This window comes from Anolis sagrei, chromosome 6, assembly GCF_037176765.1.
Source record: "Anolis sagrei isolate rAnoSag1 chromosome 6, rAnoSag1.mat, whole genome shotgun sequence".
NCBI lineage: Eukaryota > Metazoa > Chordata > Lepidosauria > Squamata > Dactyloidae > Anolis > Anolis sagrei.
The window spans coordinates 91,468,951-91,477,390 of NC_090026.1; positions in this window are offsets into that span (position 1 = coordinate 91,468,951).

Sequence of the window (8,440 nt, forward strand, 5' to 3'; positions counted from 1 at the left end):
CTCAGTCTATTTGTCAAAGAACAAACCAAGAGGCAATAAAGACTGCATACCATCTTATTTTACGACTGGCCACCCATCAAAAGGGGGAATGTATTACAAAGAGTTGCTCATTATCTGTTTACTGGGATTTATTCAATGCAACAAGAGATCCAATATGTGCAACTTGTGCAATCAAGAAATAAGTGATGCATTTTATTGTAAAGGTGAGAAGGTAGATAGGCGTCATTATAATAACCTAACAATGATACGCTCTATTTTATAATACTGTAGATAGGATAGATCTGCCCTCTCTATGTACAGTTTGGCATTAAATGAGGAAAAAATATAATGGGAAATAAATTAGGATCCAAAAAGATATAAATATTCATGCCTTTAAATATCTTAAATCTATTTTATGTGTTATGTATGTATGCTTACTTGGAAGTAGAGCCCTGTTCTGCTCCCACACTATCTTAACTACTTGGAAGGGAACACATTGGAGACTATAAACAGTAGTTGAATCAAACAGGAATTTATTAACTGACAAGAATTTTAGACTTTCTCTCGTCCTGATTGTTACTACAAAGTATTTATGAGGAGAGGTAATGTCTTTGAGATGTAGACACCGTTCTAGTTGAACTGAGGCTCTTGAATCTTTATTTCTTCTTATTGTTTCTTTCTTGAATGGTGTTCAACTGTCTCTAAGATGGTCAATATTTAACTCTGACTGGACTTGAATACAGATCAGACTGGACGAATACAACTCATACAGCTCCAACTGGACGTACTATTTGTAGACCTTTCAGCTCTCCTCTTGCTTCACCTTCCAGTCATGAAAAGATGACTCTTCTAAGAACTAGAAGTGCATTGCCTAAAGCTCTGCCCCTGAAGGGATTCTTAAAGGGGCAGGGCAATAGAGACTTCAAATGCAAAAAAAAAAAAATGTCTAGACTGACCCCCAGGAAACTGTACATAAAATATAAATCCCTCTAACTTAAAAAGGGACTGAACTAGGGATAAACAGTGAGGGTCTTCATGGGGCATGACAAACCCCTTGTGTTAAAGGGGAATTGCTTCCAGGAAAGCATGAAACAAATTGCAAACATTAAACCTTTTCAAAAGATCTATTATGATATACACTTTAAATTATTGTTTCTTAAAAGCGCACAGCTTCTTGGCAGGGGGTTGGACTGGATGGCCCACGAGGTCTCTTCCAACTCTATGATTCTATGATTCAAGCAAAAATTAACATAACTTAAAACACAAGCAATAGTAAAGGTTATATTAATTAGAGAACTTTGAATTATTTTTAAGGTGCAGGGGTTGAGACTAGTTCAGTATGAATTTTGCGTGTTTACATGTCTGTTTTTACAAAACAGTAATATATATATATATATATATATATATATATATACCAATACCAATCATCACCATCATCGCCAACTAAGAATGTGGCTATAATGAACACAATGACAAAATAATAAATGAAAAATTGTTTAACATATCAAGGAAAGAGGAAAATACAAAACACTCTGTTAAGATATTGTGAAGATGGCAATCAACTTGGGTACTTTTATTCTTTGTTGAGCCTCCTCAAGTGATTCAATTACACAGAAATCTTAGGGGTCTTGGTCCTTTCAGGGGAGCTCACTGATGTCCCCCTAACTCCATTTCAGGATCCATGATAGAAATAAAAACTTAGGAAAATGCTAAAGCTTCAACAGGTGGTCCATTTGGTGAGTAAACCCCTGTCATCTAAACATCAATTCAGGAAGAACATTCCACAGATAGGAAACCACTACTTCAAAGAACCGGTAGTTATGTACCTACCCCCATTGAACAGCAATTGTTTTGGGCAAAATAAAAAAAAATGCAATTACTTAGAATTCATTTCTATTCTTTTATTCTCACTCCTGTAGTAAAGGTGTAATGCTGAGTCAGCAGTCTTGCTTAGCCAAAAATCTGTATATATAACAGAGAGTCAAGATCTATGAGTGGCAACACTTGTGCAAAAGTGACTCTTTAGCCATATTTTGCAGATTAAAAATTATGAGATATATAACTTGGGCAGCAAATTGTGGTTGCCATCATAACACTAATGTGATTATAACTCAAAGTAAAATAGCAACATTTGGGGTTTTTTTTTAGATTATACAAAATGTTAAAGCTTTTAAAATAAATTCAGATTATTTTAAATATGAGACATCTGCTTTTTAAATATTGTTCTACATTTTATGAATAGTATATTTCTTGGCTGCTTAGTTGTTGCTGTTTTCAAAAATGAAAAGACTTGCTTGGCACTTTTGAACCGCAATTGTTTTCTTTAATTGAACAACTATGAAATAAAGCGAACGAGTGAGAGAGAGCAGTTGCAATGTGTTGCCAGACATTTTCCCTCTATCAACACAGTTGGAGAACCTTCTGTTCCTTTTGCTGAAGGGTATTAGCATAATGTCAAGCTTTCACCTTTAGGCTATTGTATAAAATTAAGTACTTGGCTTAGTATCTTGTTGATAAATGGAAAGAGGGAACATACACAAACATTTATTACTCTACAGGTAATTATTTCAAAGTTCTCTTAATGGCTCCAATGATGAGACTGGCTTGAAAACCTAAATAAAGAAGATTGATTCATCTGCCATTCTATTTGGTTGATGAGACCTTGATATTGTAAGGGTGCTTACAGATTTCACTAACTGCGGTGATTGGGACATCCAAAGGAAGTGTAGCAAGAAGTTCTTCAGGGTAGAGGAAGCCACTAGCACAAGAATTTTGGGCATTGACACCCGGTTGAGCACTACTTTGCGCTTGTATGGATGTTCATAACACTTTTAGACCAGGAATGAATCTACCCTGACTTCAGTTATAGCTGCTGATGTCATGACTCCATCCATCTCTTGGATGGTGGCAGGTTTGAGCATTTGTTGTGTGTGAATGTGTGTGTTTTCAAGTCATCTATTGACATGGGGCAATCCCATGAATCGTTGGGCAAAGATTCAGAGGTGGTTTGCCATTACCTTCCTCTGAAATACAGCTGATGGTATTCCTCAGAGCTAACCTGATTCTGCTTAGCTTCCAAGAGCAGATGGTACCTGTACCTTCAGGATATTTAGGGACTTCGCCCCTTCTACACTGGCCTTCTATCTCAGGAGCTGACCCCAGGTTAGCTGCTTTGAACTGGATTTTTTGAGTCCCCACTGCCATATAATCTGGGATATAGGGCAGTGTAGACGGGGCCTTGGGCAGTTCACAGGGCTATGAAGACTGGGAGCCCATGAATGTGAGTGTCATAACATCCTCAGTTTTACACAGAAAGCACATCAGGCATGCTTTCTTATGGCAAAAGTGGAGCAGAGCTTGTAAAATCCTGATGCCAATACTAGTTATACAAGTACTCCAAGAGATATACTTCAAACAGTTATAAAGATTATGTTGGAAGCACTAAAACAGTATATACTGCCTGTCGTGCCCCATGAAGGCCCTCACTGTTTACCCCTAGTTAAGCCCTTTTTAGTTAGAGGGGTTAATATTTTATGTACAGTTTCTGGGGTGTCAGTCTTGACAGCCTCTTTGCATTGGATGCCTCTGTCGCACTACCCCTTTAAGAATCTCCTCAAGGGCTAAGAATTTCCTAAGGTACTTCTGGTTCTTAGAAGAGTCAGCCTTTTCATGACTGGAAGGTGAAGAGAGAGGAAGGCTGGAAGGTCTACAGAATAGTAAGTCCAGTCTGATCTGTATTGAAGTCCACTTGGAGTAAAATTCTGAGGCCATCTTAGAGACAATTGAACACCATACAAGAAAGAGACAATAAGAAGAAATAAAGATTCAAGAGGCCCAGTTCGGCCAGAACTGTTGTCTATCTTTCAAAGACTTTACTTCTCCTCATAAAGACATTCTTGTTTGATTCAACTATATAGTGTCCAATCTGTTCCCTCCATAGCCAGTTCACGTTCCAAATTGTTAAGATAGTGTGGGGTCAGAACACTGCTAATTCCTCCATTAGTGAGTTTTCCATTTTATGAACTGTATTGAGTGACACATCTACAAGGTTCATCCATGAGCAGATCTGTTTGTTCACAAGCACAGAATTGTCTGGATTCTGCTCCCTGGTTATAAAGCTCTAAAGGACTTGGATCCAGGCTATTTGGAAGTCATCTTCCCCCTAGCAACCAAGTTAGTGGGTAAGTGCCAAGTTTTAATTCAAACTTCTCCAAGAGTTAATGTGGCAGGGGTAGATTTCAGCATGCTGGATACATTCCTTAAAAAGTTATCTAAAACTAAAATAGGGTTCACTGTCCACTGATATAAAAGCTACCGGCCACTTCTGCTTATGAGACTGCTCAGATTTCAAGATCTTGTTAGTTTCATTGCTTTTGGAAGCATCTTTGATTGGGCTTTCTGAGGCCCCTCCTACACTGACACAGAAAATTCCAGATTATCTGCTTTGAACTGGATTATATAGTAGTTTAGACTCATATAATCCAGTTCAAAGCAGATAATGTGAATTATCTGCTTTGATAATCAAGATTATATGGCAGTGTAGAAGGGGCCTCAGACTACATCCAGGTATTGGAAGTACCTTCAAAGTAGTCTAGTCTTCCCCTTTTCTGTTACCTTTCCATTGGCAGACAAATATCTTTTTATTTGAACAAACCTTTGGAATCTAGCTAGACTTTAACTGAAGAGGCTTTTCTGACTTTCCTCAATAAAAAAGTTGCATCAGAAGTGGAGCTCGGGGCGGGCGGGGGGAGAAATAAATTATGAAAGGCAAGCATGATAGCAGCTTCCAAATGAAGAAAGGGGGGATGAAAAGTGGAGGGAGAAAGAAAACAATTAACTTCTCCTGAAGTGAGATGACAGGAATAGAAGCAGCATCAACTTTGGGCTAATCGTTCAGAAAGCTTTCTTGTAAAACATGTCAGGCATTGAAATAATTTGCCACTGGAAAGACTGGAAGCTTCGTCACTGATGGTTTTTTAAAAGATATGAGAGAAAGAAAAGAGACAGAGAGATGTGCCAGGGATATTTTCGGCATAGCAATTCGGAAGCCAGCCTCAACACTTCTGCAGTTCAAGGGATTTCAATATCAGAAGAAAAGAAAGGGTACAATAATAGACTCAACAGTTATGAAGACAAAACACCTTCCAACATTTTGGGAAGAACAGTGTGTGAATTGGCAATGCAGAGAGGAGGGATAATTTAAATTTGGAGGTGCCACAGTTGATATTCGTGCACTTCATTAAAATAACTATTAATTTAAACCATAACTTCAAGTGCCTATCCATCAGTCTATTGTACTATCATAGGGTAGTATTAGAACAGTTTGACATTGGTATAGCTCAGTTCTGTGGAATTATGTTTCATAAGATCTTTGGCCTTTTCTGCCAAAGACTACTGGTGCCTCACCAGACTAGAAATCACAGGATCCCTTAATTGCCATGGCAATTAAGGTCATATCAAATTGCATTAATTCTGCAGTGTAGATGTACTCATAATGCTGAAAGGGGGCTCAAGGGCCATTGATTCCAATCCCTTGCCATGCAGAAATACACAAAGCACTCTTGAAGATGCCCATCCAACTTCAGGTTAAAGATCTTCAAAACAGAGGGGGGGGGGGGGAGCGCACTGAGGCAGTCAAGCAACTCTTACAATCAAAATGTTCTTCCTAATGTTTAGATGGGAGATCTTGTTATTTGAAGCCATTGGTTTGTGTTCTAGGCTCCGGAGCAGTGGAAAGCAAGCTTGTTCCATCTTCTACACGACATTCTTTCAGGCATTTGACTATAGTTGTCATATCTCTCCTTAATTTTCCCTTCTCCAAGTTAAACATACTCAGTTCTTCAGTTTCTGGTTGGTACAGGTCCATGCAGTACAAATCCACATGGTTGCAACAAGCCTTGTTGCTTTATCTAATAGGGCCCAAATGAGAATATAGTGAGGATTTAGGATCTCATCATACTGCTGAGGTTCCTTGAGGCGATTCGACAAAGCAGTGGAGCAATCCTGGCATCCTGTGCCTCACCTCACCAACAATGATATTTTCTCATCACACATGGGAAATTGTTACTCCATGGCTTCCTCCTGTGCTGGCCTTGTGGTTTCTCATGGAACATGGAAAGTCTCCCATGCTTCAAGTGCAGCATCATAGGATGCTTTCCCTTCAGCTGAGCCCCGGAGCCTTGCAGGAAGTGAGCCTGCATCATCTGATAGGTGGCGTAGGGCTCCATGCCTCAACTGGGGCCAAAGTGCCTTATGACACTAAAATGATTAATGCGATGAGGTCTTGTGATTGAATCCATCAGTTATTTGGAGATGTCTACAGAAAAACAATTTGGTGTAGAATCTAGAATACAGAAAGCAATTATTAGCTGATTTTGACCCAACATGAGATGTAACCTTTAGTTGATATCCCACACATTTTTCGCAATTTGTGGATCACTTAACAAGTTTGTATTGTTGCTATATAGATTTTCAGTCTATACAGCATGATGTGATTTTATTTTTAAGGGTTGTAGGGGCTCCTACTGAAATTACCATATATGTCTTTGGCATTTCCTTATCTCTACTGATAACTTCAAAGGAAAGATGTTTGTCCTGGCACCTTCTATGTTCTATTAAGGATATCCAATCCCCAGTTCCTTAGATTAGGGGAAGCCACTGTATCAGAAGCAATAAACTTCTTGCAATTTGGTTCAACTGTATCTGATTCTCCAGATTCCAGGGTGTGGGTTATGACACTGGGGAATTGGGGGGGGGGGGGAGGTTGCATTGTAGAGCATCAGTCAGTATTGTTAAATGTTACTTATTAATTTTTCAAAGCAACCTCTTAGTTATGACTGGTGATCATATTGGAGAACAAACACATTTTAGTTTCTTCCTTTTTAAAAATTATTATGGAAAAATAAGCTTAACGCCCCCCCACCCCAAATTCCCACACACAGTCTCCAAAATCTGGCATCCTATTACCAAGCTATAATGGCATGAATCCAGTTTACATCATTATCCAATGCCGTTGCTGCTGTTATTGTTAGGGAGCTCAGAATTCGCAACAACAAAACATGAAAATGGTTGATCTTTTGCGATTGTCACATTTAAAAGGTAGATTTAGGAGGGATTATAGTGGCACACACATCACCAGGCATGTAGCCGGGGGGGGGGGGACCTCGGGGGGCTTCAGCACCCCCCCCCCCCGAAATTCTCATGATGGTTCGCGAAAAGGCCTTACTGGTGCATTATTTAAACTGTTATGTTTATTCATATCATGATCTGATCACCATACTCAATACATCCCATATGCATGGGGGTATTGGGGTAATGATACAAAAGGTTTGCTAGGCTAGACCCTCTTTCACTCAGACTCAGCCCCCCCAAAACTCAGCCCTCCCCCCCAAAAAAACCCTGAAAAAAAATCATCCCCCCCCCCCCCCCCCCGAAACGAAATCCTGGCTACGGGCCTGCACATCACTGTAATATTTTAGTAGTAAACTTTAATCCCTACATCTCACATTGATGTTACCAGTTTTCATATCATTTTGCAAAGGGAATGTGGTTATTTCATAATTATTCCCAGTACGTAATGTATTTCAGGCAATCATTCAAGCAGCTTTTTCTTTTTCTGATTTGCTGCCTTCCAGGAAATTGACCTACAGCACAAACCTGGGGAAGGGATTCTGGGGAAGGGATTCTGGGAGTTTTAGTGCATCATATAGAGAGGAGACAAAGTTAGAAATGGCTGGTAAAAATGATTCAAAGCTAGTCCTTTCTTAAATGTATATTCAGGAGGGGCCATTCCACTGACTCATTGTTTACTAAATGGACATTGGTTTCCTACTTGTGTTGTTCCGTCCATTCACACTTGGTTTAGACAATATGTCTGTTTTGGTATTTAAAAGTCCCAGAAAACAATCAACGAATGACACAACCACAGAATAGAATACAACAAATCACAATTACCCTTTTGCTGTGAAAATAAGACAGGGTCTTCTATTAATTTTTGCTCCAAAAGATGCGTTAGGATTTATTTTCAGGGTTACCCGCAAATTGGTATATTTTATTTAATTGCAACTAAGCTTATTTTTGAAGTAGGGCTTATATCTTGAGCATCCTCAAAAATCCTGAAAAATCATGCTAGGGCTTATTTTCAGTGTAGGTCTTATTTTAGCGGAACCAGGGTACTAAACCAATGTGCTTAAACCTGGATTTTGTTTTGTTTTGTTTTGTTGTCATTTGATTTTAAGCGCTTCCTTTAGGCTGTAGGATCAGGTGCTAAATTGCTTTGTAATAAAATGCTATTATTAATAAATAACACACATTTCCAAGCAAGCATTTGGAAAGCCCAGCAATACAATTTGAGTTGGAGCTCCAAGGTCTGTTGAAGAATGGCAGGCTGCCAGTCAATTCTACATGAAATTTGTAACGCTTCAGCATGAGTTCATGGAAAGCAGCGATAATTCTTATAATT